The sequence below is a fragment of the Neopelma chrysocephalum genome, unplaced genomic scaffold (assembly GCF_003984885.1).
Source record: "Neopelma chrysocephalum unplaced genomic scaffold, ASM398488v2 Primary Assembly neopelma1_82, whole genome shotgun sequence".
Taxonomy (NCBI): Eukaryota; Metazoa; Chordata; class Aves; order Passeriformes; family Pipridae; genus Neopelma; species Neopelma chrysocephalum.
Window position 1 is genome coordinate 99,350 of NW_020897744.1, and position 15,032 is coordinate 114,381.

At 41.1% G+C, this 15,032-nt stretch overlaps 1 long non-coding RNA gene across 14 annotated transcripts; it reads right to left on the reverse strand.

Annotated features, from left to right (window-relative positions):
- Window positions 1-220: 220 nt before the first annotated feature.
- Window positions 221-14,655, reverse strand: LOC113971298. 14 transcript variants are annotated; one of them, XR_003535504.1, is made up of 8 exons: window positions 14,488-14,655; window positions 11,586-11,722; window positions 7,996-8,184; window positions 6,725-6,936; window positions 5,821-5,958; window positions 5,116-5,225; window positions 1,775-4,887; window positions 221-1,288 (listed from the first exon to the last, which is right to left on the reverse strand). It is a non-coding gene; the product is annotated as an uncharacterized LOC113971298 (long non-coding RNA). The 14 variants fall into 14 exon arrangements; XR_003535510.1 differs by lacking the exons at window positions 5,116-5,225; window positions 5,821-5,958 and having other exon boundaries at window positions 1,775-2,966; window positions 4,603-4,887; XR_003535505.1 differs by lacking the exons at window positions 5,116-5,225; window positions 5,821-5,958 and having other exon boundaries at window positions 1,775-3,356; window positions 4,603-4,887.
- Window positions 14,656-15,032: the final 377 nt, after the last annotated feature.

Below are 15,032 nucleotides of genomic sequence, written 5' to 3' on the forward strand. Positions count from 1 at the left end.
CCCATCAGGATCCACTTCTGAGTATCATCCCCAGGCAGTGCTGGGCCAAAGTCCGGGCACAGAGTGTCCCATGGGCACAGGGAACACCTGCCCTGGCTCCCTTTCCACAACTTCCACTTCTTGGCAGAAGCTTCCCGAGATTGTGCTGGTTCTTTGCACTGAGGAGCAAATTCCACACTCAGGATCTTGGAGCCTTTTTAAAAAGACAGGCAGGTATTGGGAATGCTGGCATTAATATTTAACGCAGGCATTAATGCTCTCACTAGTCCCACAGCCATCCTCCCTGCCAAAGCAGAACATACTCCAAAATGCAGTTTTTTTCATGCCCAGATACATATTGTGCAGTTCGAAAGGATGAAGTAGGTGGTTACTCTGTTACTATATGCACAGATTTGCAGAAGGACTGTGAGATTATTCAGAATTAAGATGCTACAGTGACAGTGAAAGCTATTTTTAAGAGATATTTGGAAAGTATATGCATCCTGTTAATCTTCTCATATTACACATTAATTTTCTATGCAATGCCTTGCATGTAGAATGGAAAATTTTAAGTTACTATATATACGCAGAATTTTCTGACTGAGGAGTTAAAATGAAAATACAAACCAGTGCAAGGCACCTGGAGGAAAAGGAAGGCCTGAATGTCTCAGTTAACGTGACACTCACACTAAAATATGATCCGTTGGTGCAACAGCAGCACGATGCATCACAACTGTGCAACATGATGATGTTTCAAAGGCCCTGGCAAATTATTTCAGGACTCCTGAACAAGACGAGCGACAATCTCCTGCAAATGTCTTGATGGAGTAGGAGGAAAGAAGGACACTCTATAAATAAACTTATAAGTTTAAAAAAAAAAAAAAAAAAGCCAGGCTGGGTATTTTCACCAAAAGAAACTTTGAAGATTTACTCACACTGAGCCTATTTTTGCATGTCAGTGTAGGCAAGCAAGATTCTTCTTTTCATCTAAATAGACCCAGGGTATTTTTAACGCAGGGGATTCGTTCCCTCGCCGCTCATCGAAACACGGCAGCTGGGGCCGGAGCGGGATCGGGGGAGGGCACGGGGAACCAAACCCCCTTCCAAGGGGAACAGATGGTTTTCTCCGTGGTGGCTGCACATGAGGACCATGGCAAGAGGAGGATTCACTCCAAACATGCTCCTCCAAGGCTGCCCAGGGCCACACCAAGACCTCAGAAGTTCTGGCGCCGCTGCCGTCGTTAGCGCGATTATCGTCCCACGTGGAGAGAGGTTGGGAAGTCACCAGTCCTAAAGGAGCAATCCCAGGCTTTGAAGGAAATAAAAGAAAGCAGCATTTGGCATTAATACACAAGAGCTGGTGTGTTTTACCTCTAAGAGGGAAAAGAATCCTGGGATTTGGTAGAGGGAATGAAATCCAGCAGGATGGCTCAGCGTGGGCTTGAGGTGCTCTTGAGTTTCCCCATTGATTTCAGGATGACATCGAGTTTTCCCTGGCTGGAAATCCATTTCTTTAGCCTCAAACAGCACAGCTCAATGTCTGGGAGAGAGGATCAGTGTCTAATACTGGCTTTGGCACTGATTCACCTCCCAGTTTGGAGGAACCCAGCCCGTGTGTCTCAGTTTGGGATCCAGTTCGTTGGGCCTGACATATTCATCACAACAAATCCTTCAACAGGATCCCAACACGGTCAAGTGCAGAACACAGTCTTCCCAGTAAACCCAAACATTACTAAAACATCAACAAAAGAGGAAAGAAAACTAACACATCAGCTAAAGAATTTTTAAGTCACACCTGTCCTGACTGGGAGCCACCAGCTTTCCCAATTCTACCTACAGCCCTACAAAGCAGGAAGACCCGATGGAGAACAGTCATATCCATGCTTGGCAAATTTTGGACCTTGGACATCACTTGCCCTTTGAATACTGTACGTGTTTTTGGGGAAATAAAACCTCCTGGAAAACGGGGAGGAGGCAGATGAAAACAAAGCACTGTGGAAAAAACGCTGTTGAAAATAGGCTTTGTTTTGTGGATGGGTTTTTACAGAGTTCTCATCTCTGCAACTTCCAGAAGTGCATTAAGCTGCATAATTAGCATCTGTCACATGTAGCCTTTCCCTTCCCTCTTCCTCTCCCTAGAGGGAAACTGCATGGAGAATTTTTAATATAAATTTTAGTATCTACGCTGTGCAGTGCAATCATATTAGGAAAGCTACAGGCAAGTCAGTTTGTGCTCAATCTTAGGTTTATCTTTGTGTAATAGAAACTTCACTGGTTAAAAAAAATCTGCAGCTGCTCCAATTTAAAAATTAACTACTCTCCTGGAAAGACAACAGGGGCAAGGGCAAGATGGTCCCTGTTGCATCAGATTGAAACCAATGGAATTGTCAGGAGCTCAGCAGTTAATGCCAGTCTCTCATCCTGGTGTTATATCCCTATTTCTCATGGAAACATCCAGCCAAAAGGAGTAAAGGATGGATGATTTTCCACTTCGGTCAAAAGTATTTATTTTGAAAGGAATATTTATATTTTTACACCCATTTAAAAAAAAAAAAGTAGGAATTCCTATTGCTCTTTCATTCACATCAAAAGATACTGTTGAATATAACAGTCAATGGACTACAGCATCTTCTGGTGAATCTCTGTAAAAAACTTAAAAGAAGATGCTGCCTTTTAGAAATAAAGAATAAATGGAAAGAAATGCAGCTTAACAATAGCAACATGAAAAACAACAACATTATTCAGCCTTTGATTTCCATTCAGACTCTCTCCTACTTTTTCAAAGTATTTACGTTCTACTTAATTATTCAGAGAAAATTGAGGTTGTAGGACTGAACACATTGCCAAGAACCTGAGGTATGAAGGGAAGACCAAGTGCTTCGACTTCAGAGGTGGGAATTGTTGTAATTGGTCCATGTGAAGCAGATCCATCAAGCAGTGGAGAGTTCAAACTCGTGCCAGTCAGTCCCTGGTTGGCACCAACAGTTCTATCAGGAGGATACAGAGGTCTCAGCAGGACTTATTATTGGCAACTGTTCAACACTTCTCCTCTCCAAGTGGTTTCAAGGGGATTTGGGTGGGAGGGAAGATAATTTTTAACAAATTAAACTACCTAAGAATGGCGAGGTGCCCAGAGCCACCGAGGCTGTGTTAGTCACTGCTATCCAACAATTATAAAAAAGAAGATTAAAAATATCATTGCTGTAAAAATTGCCTACCTGGCTTTAACAACACGATCAGATCACTGCAAAATTACCCAAAAAACTGTACTAAAAGTATGTGTAAAATATGTCTGGGGTAAATGGGAGAGCAGAGCATTCACACAGGGTGTGTTTCTCAGAAAACATCCACCTCAAGTTACCAGAATCCAAGTATTCCTATAAGGTTTCAAGAAATTAGAAGACCACTTAATTTTTAAATTAAAAAATTACAACAGAAACATTACTGTTTGTTTCCCATTAGGATTTCTCTCCCAGCATTTGGTAGGTGTCCATAACTGGGGTGTAAACCAAACTGTGGGAGCTTTCTGCCCTGGGCCACGTTGATGTCCAGCTGCTTTGTTTAGACCCTGCCAGAAAGCCTTTTTCAAATGGGGAATATGTCATTTTTCAGCAGAGGTCTCCAAGAGAAGATTTGAGTTTAATGCACAGCAATAAAAAGAGGAATATGAGGATTCTTGCTCTCTTTAGTGTCAGCTTTGGTTAAGACGTATGAATGCACATGAATAGTCTTGTCAGAATCTCTGGGGCTACTGACATTCAAGATCTAACATATTATTCCTTCTGACCAGAACAGTAACTGCTATGCAGGGAGGAGAAGGGACAGAGGAAAAAAAAAGGATAAAAAGATAGGACCACTCCCTAATCACACAGAAATTGTTATGTGTTTCCCTGGCTGGAAATCTCTGAACAGAACTTCTCTGCTGTGAAAATACAATGCTTATGTTCTCCAATCTGAGAGGAGGGGTTGTACAGCCTCTTTAAAATCTGCAGCAGGAGAAACAAAGAGAAATCATCATTTAATGCCTGATCTTGCTCATTTAATTCATGGAAAGGATCCCAGTTAACTCATAAATAAAGACTGTACAGGCAAGTGTTACATCCCTGTAAAGGACACGTGTTTATCCACCAGAAGAAAGCTTCTTGCATTTTGAGCTGCTGACCTTATATTTCACTACTGAAAGTTGCTTTGAATCACTAGTTTCAGCCACAAATAAGCTAATTAAACAATTTAGTTAAAATAACATAATGTTAATTCAAATGTCAATGTGTATCAAGTCTGGATACCACTACAATGGAAAGGTTTGTTCACCAGAAGCAAAAATCTTACAATGTGCTTCTGGCTGAGTTAACAGAAACTACATCTCAGATTGTTGTTGTTGTTGTTCACAATTTGTTGCCAAATAAATTGAAATTATTCAAAAGCACCGAAATCAGTTTAATCACTGTTTGTGCTCTGAAATTTGAGCTGAGTGAGCACCTTTCACTTAGAGAGCAACAAAATATCCTGAATATCCTGAACATCCTGCCCTCCGTGACTGAAACCACCTTCAGTCCCCATTCAGGAGCTCCAGCCCATGAGACAAAGGAGTGGATTTGTTTGGAGCAATAAATGATAGCAGACCTTTACATATTTGAAGTGCAACAGATGGTCTTCCAAGGAGAACAGAATGACTGGCAGACAGTTCACTTCGTTAGAGTGGCTTGGAATGTCTTCAGCAATTACCCAGGGAGTGTTCTGGGGGGAAGCCCTGTCATCCCTCTGCTTCTTCTCATGGAAAATAGCTGGGATTTCCTGCTTTAGATGCTGGAAAATTGTATCTTCTAAAACCTGGCAGTGACCTGGAAAAGGAAGAACCTTTTGGCCATTCCAAAGCTCTTCAAGATGAGGCTCCGGATATTTTGCCACCTGAGAAGAGAGATGTAAGTAGAAAATAAATCAGCATTAATAGGAAACACTTTTGGGGCTTGTAACTGTAAAATTATTAATCCATAGCTAAGTATCCCATGGAAGTGGAATTTATGAAGAAAGGAAGGTCTGACACAAGGTCCTTTTAGAAACTGGGAGCTCTATAGATACAACAGGCAGAGTGTCTTGAGGAGAAAACCCCAAAAGACCAAATTACTAAATAACAACCTCCTTCCTTTGGGGAAGTGGTGGCTTCTGGAGACTTTTCCTCCACATGAAACACTGTGGCTGCAGTTCTTCAGGGCAGGGTAAAGGGAGCTTTTTTGAGGTTGTCCAGTCTTTCCATTTTCATAGTTCCACAAGCCAGCAATTAAGAATTATAATAGACCAAACCAGCAATAAAATGCTGAACTTTAATACTGTATATTCAGGTTAGAAAAATTTAACTTCTACCCCTCCCTCCCACCCCCCGAAGTCCCAGAATTAGTCATAAAACCTTCCCCACCGAATCCACCCCGAGTAAAATTTTATGGGGCAACATAAACACAACAACAACAAAAAAAATGTGTCCTTTAACAATGTAACTTAAATGTTGATGGAATCATAACTGCATCGCTCCCCCTCCAATTAGCAGCAGAATTCTTTATGTTTGCTTACGAAGCGTGAACCGTTCGCTTGTCACTACAAAGACCTTCTGTGGAGGACTTAAAAAAAACAACCAGCCCCAGCAATTAAAATGACAACAACAGAGGTGGACTGGGCACAATGAGACACAAAAATATCCAGCTGTTTCTTTCCAGAGAAAGGATACACCAAATATATGAAATACTAAAATTTGTGACCAAATTTTGACGGTCCAGAGGATGCCGGGGGATGTTCCGGCGAAAATATGGATTTCCAATAAATATAGATTAATATAGAACTAAATCTAACCTCAGTTTTTCCACACCATCAGGATTGGCACTCATCTTTTTTTATCCACACAAATTTCCCTTTTTTTTCTTGCCAGAACCATAGATATTCTGTTTGGTGGGAAAATCTCTCAAGATGAGATAAATGTTGGGGTTTGTCCTCGAAGATAAACAAGGCAAAAAATTATCTGAAAGGGTTAAGGCTGATAAATCAGACTTTAAACTTACTTACTTTGGTTGTGTTAAAAACATTCTAGGAGTTTATGAAGACCATAAGTCTCATTACAACCAATCTATTATTTATTAAAAGAGAACCTCTGTTACAATTATATCTGTCTGCTGCTGGTTCCTGCCTGTTCTGCTTCCCAACAGTAATAAGATGGGAAGTTATTTGTAATACATGTAGGGAATTGTTTTAATCATTTTAAACATATATTTAAATAATAAATCTGAAAAGTAAATGTTTCAGGTTAGTTGAGATTATAGTGATTATATATATATATAAAAAATACATATCCTGATGAAGTAACTTTGATTTCTAATACAGGAAGAAAAACAGTGAGAAAATAACTGACACACAGAGAACCAGCCACTCAAGGGGTAAGAAAAACCCAAACACTGTCTAGAGAATCCACCTCCAGACACGTTCTTGGAAAAAAAACCTGATGAGAGAATGATCAGGAAGATTTTCACTGCTGTTCCTTTCCTGGAAGTTTCTGTCTCTCAGAACAGCACAGGCATGGCAAGGGCTGTGGCTCAGAATTCATCCCTGCAGTGTATTTTGCACATCAAATTGATTATCCATGACTTCTTAGGCAAACACAGGAATGCAGGAAACATGTCAGCTGTTATATATGGAATATTTGGGCCTTTCACTCCTTACTTTACATTTAGAAAGAGGAGCAGATAATGAGCTCAAGCATCACCTTGAGAATAAATTTCACTTGCAGGTTCAGAAGGATCTCTGGCTCTTCATGTGTTTAGTGAACCAGAACTTCCAGGTAGCTCAGAACATTTGTTTTCTGAGCTGTGTTTGTCTCCAGAGCAATTGCCCTGAGTGGGCAAAGGCTTTAATGTCTTCATCCCCTCAGCCAGGAAGCTCTTCATGAGCTGAGAACTCACAGACTCAAAGCAATCCCTGCAAAAGAGAGAGGACAAGAAAGAAAAAAAAATAAGAAAATAAAAAGCTGTCCTTTTCCTCCCCTAAATTCCCAGAATTCATCTTCAGATTCATGCCTGTGGCTAAATAAAACTCAGACTGTAATATCACCCTTCTCTGTGTTTCATCTGAAATAATTGCTTGACAACAAACATCTCTTCCTCGGTGAGTATTCTGCAGTGAATTTATTCACATCAGGAAAAACACATCAGAGAGGTGTCTGGTTTGAAAGTTTGCAAATCAGACACCAATGACAAACAAAATAGTGTGACAGCACAGGCAAGACACAACCTGGAACCATTCTGGGGACACACAGACACCTCTGTCATCCACAGCCACGGGAAATATTAGAATGCCAAAAGTTTGGAAATCAAGAAGTTTTGACAAACCAGTAATTAACCCTAAGTCATAATAATGATATTAACTGTAATAATAATAATGGATCTTTGAACAATATGCCATCAATCTCATTATCTTTTGCAGATCTTTTCTATTTAACACAATGGAAATGTTCCAAGTGGCATCAGACACCATTTTTACTGAGACAATGAGCACAACCCTGACCTTTCACTGCAGGGAAAAAGGTTATCCCAAAGGCAAGACAACCCAGCAGCCACAGAGCAGGACATTCCACCAACACCTGGATCCTGACAACACCAACTTCTGGGATCCAGCACCTGGAAGTACAAAGGGAATAACCCCCCCCTTCTGTCAGGTAGAGCAGGAGCCTGTGTCAACAGGAATCACACGCTCCCACTCTTGCTCAACAGATGTACTTGAACCAGAGATAAGGGATTCAAAAATCCAGGGAAGGAATGTGCAAACCCTGCGGCCTCCTGTGCCTCCTTCCACGCAGGGAAGGGCTCTCCAGGCAGGATCAGAACACCTCATTCCGTAGTAAGTGGGGAAAAAAAAATGAGGAAAGGAAATCTTGCCCATAAACGATCCATTGTAGCAGTTGGGAGGAGAACCTTGATAAAGCACGAGCACAGATACAGCCAATACAGACAGAAATTAGAAGATAATAAGTACACTCACCACTGAATCAAACTGGAAGTAAATCTCTCTCCTGAGGAAGGGTTTAAGACTATTTTCCTTTTTTCAAATCTGTGTCACCACTGAAGCCCCATAAATGAATATTCCCTCGCAGATAAAGTGGTTGTCTTCACCTTTTGGCAGATTTACAAAACAGATCCTGCAGGGAGGTTTTGCTCTGTGAGCAACCTCCTTGAAGAGTGAGGAGAAAACAGGAGCTAAAATCACTTGCACAATCGTGTTTCACAACTCTTCCTACAGTGGCATTGGTGCTTCCCCTTCCCAAGCAGAAAAATGAATAAATTTTCCTCCCTTTTTTTTCCTAAGAGGGGAAAAACCAATCCTACTTTTCCTTGGATACACAGAGAGTTTGGAGGAGCTCAAAACAATGGAGCCCTGTGTGCCCCACTCATCACACAGACACTGCAACAAGAGTGGCAAAGAATGCACAAAGTGTGTAATTACTGTTTCAGGAGATAATTCCATTATTAATACATCCCCAAAGATTGCAGGCACACAACTGTGCTTTAATTAGATGGTAACTGGAGGGGGTTTGAATTCATGAGGTAATAAATATGTTTTGGACTAACAAACTCCAAGGCTGAAGCGTTTATTAATCTAGAATATAAAGATTACATAGTTGATAGGAGACAACCTCAGGTTGTGCTGAGATGCCTGTTGTTGATAGATTTTAAAATTAATATTGTCTGCCTTTTGGGAGCTCGAGCAGAAAGCCAAGATTGCTGGGGATGGTGCTGGAAAACACAACAAACTGTCCAACAACTCCGTGTTCTCACAGGCAAAGACTATTTAAGTCCGAGCAGATGTTGTGTTTTTAAAGCTTCACCTTTTAATCAATTTGTCACCTCATCAAGTGCTGCAAACAAACTGCCTTCTGACAGCTCTCAGTGCCTCATTCTGAGGGTAAAAAGGACAGATTCCTTTACCAGACTAACAGATCCCTCCTCTGCTCCCCTCAAATCCTCAATCCCATCTCTATTTTCCTGCTTGTGGATTCACCTGCAGGACCACACCACGACCACGTGAACAAGCACATCAATTTTTGTGTCCCATTGAATTTTCCTTCCCTTCCCATGGCTGTATAAACTGTTTGCCTCCTACAGCACATTAAGGATTTGGAAACTAACTGTTCACTGTTGGGAGGATTTATATCCCAACCAGCTGTGCCAAGAAGTCAGAGGAATCAAATGGTCTAATCTATTAACTTGTCCTTGGGTAGTTCCAACTAGAGCTTTATAAATTGCTGGAGAGTTCAGTCCATTTAAACTTCATTTCTCTGTTGGTTGGGAAGTGTCAGTGCCCCACACAGGCAAGACAGAAGACCAAATTTAGCCCAGGAAAATGTGGGCATGATTGAAGTCAAGGCCAGGTTGTTTAAGCCAAAGGTAAATTTAGGCCTGAGGGAACTACAGAGGGAAAAAAAAGAAGGAAGAAACATGAGGAGGAGTAACTTGTGGTACCTTGGAGGGGAAACAAGGCTGACAAATGCAAAGGGAATTCTGTCCATACCTGAGGGAGTGATGGAGCTGTGGCATTGCTGGACAAAAGCAGGGGAATCTTGGATGTGCCAAAAGAGCCACAGCACCCTGGGCAGGAGCCAGGAGAGGAGGAAAGGGATGGGGCACATCCCATTTAATGGGAAGGAAAAACCCTTCCCTGGCTTCTCTGAGCCAGTCCATGGTGAGTGATCACAGTCACAAAGTTCCATTTCTGAGGGATGTAAAGATTTAAAGGTATTTAGGAAAATGTTTATTAACCAGCTTAGGTGATCCAAAGACAACTGGTCACGTGTTCAGACACTTCCAGAGGGGCAGAGCAGAGGCCTCCCACCAGCTCTGGAGAAAACTCCCCAGATAATTCAGGGAAGATGATGAAGAGCCCTTTCCAAAGCTCCTGCTTTTCCATTCCCAGGTTTATAGACTCTCCCCAAGTGAAACAAGCCACAGAGCCAAGTTTCCAATATTAAATCTCTAGGCAGCATGTTATTCACACAGCTTATGGAGATGTCTTTACCCTCTGGAAAAACAAAGTTTAAGAAAAATGGCTCTATCTTTGGGGAGCAGTTTAAGTCTCAGGATAACTACGTTAGGAAATCTCACTCTATTACTTCCTATCTTGCATTTTATTACTAGATTGGTAATAGGAAATTACCAAATAAAATTGGTATTTTACTTGGTAATTTTTTTCCATGGGCCTCGTCTAATATGAAAGATGGTGATCATCAAATTTATTCAAGTTTTCCTGTCAACAACATCATTAACCAAATCCCTCAATTTCAAAGTAAATAAAAGCATCTGGGCTTCTGCACAGCAAGACTGACTTGCATATTTAAGCCTCATATATAGATGAATCTGCACTGGACCAAATTTGCATATTAATGAAGGACTAATTGCTCTTTGCAGTCAATTTTATGCAGATGAATTTACTCCTCTCAGTACAATTTTCATAATGTTCAGAAAGAACCAAAAAAATGTGAAACTTTTTAAAAGTACACAAATGTTAGACAATCGAGGAAGAAATATCATAATGACTTCCAACAGCTTTACATTAAGTTGTATATAATTCATCTTTTATACTGTTGCTTTATTTTAACAGCCTCCCACAAAGAACAGAACAATCCATGGAATAACTTCAGCCTATTCCCCCTCCTCAGTCTCAAATTTTAACAGCTTGTAACAACCCATTATATTCTCTGGTTTCCAGCTGGAAGGATGGAGCCTGAATTTTTAGGAGAAGTTAAATTTGCTAAGCAGGAATTTGCTTTCTCCCGGTCCCCCCCTCGTGCCACAGGTCAGTCAGGAACTTATTTTTAAGGAATTTCTACCCAGTTTTGCACTATTAAGAAAAAAACTCGAGGCCCAAATCCCTGTTCGGTCTCTCCTGGTCCAAAATACCAAGAAAAGGAGAGGAAAGTTCAGGGGAAAGAAAAACATCAATAAATGCTGAGGGAAAATGGTAACATTGGGGGGAAAAGGGAAAAGATAAATACTGGAGTGGAAGAGGAAAACAAGTGGAAATGGAAAGAGAGAAAAGTGATGATTCAATGTGTCCACTCAGGTCTGGGTAGAAAGAGGAAAACTGAGGGATTTGGGAGAAAGTTCAAGGCAAAGTGAACAAATAAAAGACAAAAATGCAGCCACAAATGTAAAAAGAAAAAGATAATGAACCCAGAAATAAAGTGAGAATCGAAGAACACGCGATGCATGAAGAAAGAGATAAAAGAAGACACAAAAAAATAGAGTTTTTCCTAATTCTGCCAGAACAGAAGGGCAGAGTCAGTGGAAATGCATCAGGAATGTGAATTTGCATGTATAGCCTTCCTCCTGCCAAAGAAAAGAGCCTTATTTTAGCTGTGAAGGCTGATAACCATAATATTGATATGTATCATAAAATCACTCACAGAAGATCATTTGAATCAGCGAAGGAACAGCACCAAAGTTACATCTTTAAATGACTTGGAGGCCTTTGGTGGAAGGTTCACGTTCACCACATCTGCCACAGCTCAGCATTTTCTGCCCTTCTCTCCAGCTTTTGCTGGTTTAACACATGGGTTTGAGGCTCAGAGTACTCACACAGATATGGGAGGGGTTTAGAGGGGTATCAAGAAGTCTTTTGTGGTTTTACTCCATTTCTCCTCTAATAATTCCCACCATCCTACTTGCTCTCTGCACTGAGCTCCCAGATCTTCTCTGATCCCATGACTTTGTTCCTGAGAAGCAATAAATGAAGAGACAGACAAATAAATAAATAATATTTCATGTTCAAAATTAAATAATCTTCAGTATAAACATCTTTGGCTGAGCTATTGGGTCTTTCCCAAAAAAGAATTAGGAGCTCCTGAGCTCCTGACCAGAAAAAGTCTCTTTGCCATCTCTCCTTTTGGTCTTTCCTAACAAAAGCCACAATATATGGAGCATTTTTAGGGATACATGAGCAATAAGGGCAATGGTTGTACCAGGCAAGATCCAGCCACTGCAGGGAGAAAAAGGGGAAAGAAAAAAAAAAGGCTTTAGGGCAGAAGAGTTGGCAGAAAATCTCAAACCAAGGGGAAGGACAGGGGAAAAAAAGACCAAGAAGCTTTCACTAGAGTTCAACAAAAGAACAGACCACAGAACAAAGACAAATAGTTATAAAATAATAACAGCAATAATTGGAAAAGAATGACAAATACTCCAGCAGGAAAATATTGGAATGCTGCTGCTGAAGAATTCTCACCGAGGAAACAGGGCTCAGTTCAGAGGGTCAGCCTGGAGCACTTGGCTTTTAAAGTTATTGGAAAACAAATTACAGCTCTTTGTGCTCCTTGAGTTCTGGATTATTAACTCAAAATGTTTTGCTCATTGACAGGAATGAAGGGAAATGTATCTCCTTTATAATTTCTGCACCCAGCATTTGAAAACCTGCCCTGGGCACCCTCCTTTCCTTCCCCCAAAAAATGTCTGGTTGAAGTGATTAATGCTGTGTGAATGTAAACACAGATAATTATTCAAACAAGAACAAGATGTTCCTCCCCAAATGATTGGCTCTTCAGGGGCTGAGGTGCCTAATTCTAATCACCAAGAAAGGTTAACCTGACCAGATTTAATTAGCTACTTAATACAATAATAAAGATGCATAAATAATGGGTGAGAAAGGGGCAGCACTGAGTCCAAACAGGTACCTCCAGAAGCACCAAGTCCAGGCTGTTATCCCATGATTGCACTAATGGGAGAATTCCCAAGATTTATGGCCACTGGACATAGTTTAGCACTTGGTTATGTGGAACATCACCTCTTTAATGTAGAGTTTTAATTATTATTAAACTAGCAAAAAAAACCCCAAGAAACCACATTCCTAAAATTGCATGATAAAATGAACCCAGGGGTATTTCTGTGCTTCAAACTCAGAGATGAAATCAGAGGGTTTGTACAGATTATTTGAGGACTACAGCCTTAAAATGAAGTTACTATTTCCTCCTCTGTAAATATATATATGGAAATATCAGAGAGATATTTTCAAGACTGTTTTCAGTGACAAAAACTACTCTTACTCTGGAATATTCCTTAGTAATGAAACAAAAGCTTTCTTTTACAATAATAAAGTAGTTTAAGTGTTTAAGTGTTATGTATTGGGAATGCTGCAAAATACATCCCATTTCAAAGGATGCTGGGAAATTTGATTAGCCTTGTACCTCTGGATAACATGGTCAGCACCTGCTGCTTGAGCCAGGTGGGATCTCAGCATTCCCAAATGATGAGGATTCATTTGGAGGCATCAAACCTTCCATTTTCATTCAGTAAAAGTTTAAACAGCCCTTAAAATAAACAACCCGGCGCAAACCCGACGGCTCCGATATTGATTTATTCCGTTCATAAAAAGTAACAACATCGTGGTAAATTCAATCCAGTCAATGAGAAGTTTATGAGCTTAAATACATCAAAAGGGCAATGAAAGCTAATATACAGTGATTAAATAACAATCTGGGAGGGGAAGACACCCAACTTTCAATTCCATGGCGCTGGAATCGAATCCTGACAAAAAATGGGGGCGTGAATTGTTTCAGAGGATTGTGCAGCCATTTGCCCTTTTTAAGAGCTTGGAAGTCCACAAGGCAAGATTAATTTATAATTTAACCAAAGTGCATCTCAAATAAAGGTTTTTGATCAAAATCTACATTTCTGTGCCTCCTGGCAGTGCCAGTGTTACTGGAACAGGACATCAGCTGCAACACCAGCGATTCTGGAGCAAACCCTAAACTGTAAATCAGTTTTGTCCTGCTTTAATATTGGTTTAACAATGAAAGAAGAACTTGGATGTTTAATATTTAAATAGTATAATTATCCCTTTAGAGCTAAGCCCAGGAGGACCCTCTGTGGGTACACAGTGTGCAACAACAACGAGGAGAACGTGGGTTTGCTGCCTGAGGAGGCTTTGGGTTGTTGGAAGGGGCAATTCCTGAGCTGAGGAGATGCCACAGGAACCCTTGGGCAGGGAAAGGCTCTCCCACAGAACTGAACAACAAAGCTGTCAGAGCAGGGAAGTGTGAACAACACCCAGGACAGAAATCATCCCCACCTTGGTTTGGAAACCCAGGCACAGTGGTTGCTTTTGAAATCAAAATCCCTTTCCATTTCCCCCTACTTCCTTTGTCACTTCAGGATGAGTGAACACAGCAAAACGTGGATTTTTGGGAGAAACATCTCAGTCATGAGCTAAGGATGGTCTCTGAACAGTCAGTGGAGTAGGAATGTCCAGATCCAATAATTTTTCTGGTTTGGGGGAAGGTTAGAGAGGAAGTTCTGCACCTGCACCACAACCAGGAGCACTGGGTGATTCCAACTGCAACTGTTTTTCCAATCACAAGAGCTCTTTGGAGCTCTCCAGTTCCAAAACTGGACGTGTTTGTCCAGGCAGATCCAGAGGATCCACGGATTACAAGGATTGCATGGACAGAGCACACATATATGTGTAACAAAGCTCAGGGCTGTTTATTACCTCCCCCAGATGGATCAGTCCACTCTGGGGATCTCTGCAGGCCTGTGAAATCAGGATGACGTGTCTGGAATTCTCCCTCTCTTCCCCACTGCTGAAGGAACTCAGGCAAATGCACGTTGGCAGCTCCTCTAAGGATTCCGACTTCCCCGTTTTCCAGAATAACTTCCAGCTGCATTAAACACAAACACACAAAAAAGAGGTAGAACAAACACTAAAGACTGACTCAAACACAAAATCCACAAAACCTGGGTAATTCTGCAGTGGAATCATAAGCAAACCACAATAATTTTGTTGGATTGTCCATGGGACACATCAATCTTTTAGGAGCAAAGGGATGTGGCTGCACTTCCTGAGGAAACTGAGGAATGGCAAAGACATCAAGACACCTCTAGACCTACTGGTTCCTACCAAATCCAGAAAAATCCAGTCTCCTGGGGGATTATAAGCCCCTGTTCAGACCAGCCCTGCCAAATGCAAAGTCTTCTGTATTAAAGAATCCTCTTATTCCATAGCTCCTGCTGCCCCAGCCCTGAAGTGCGTGGCTG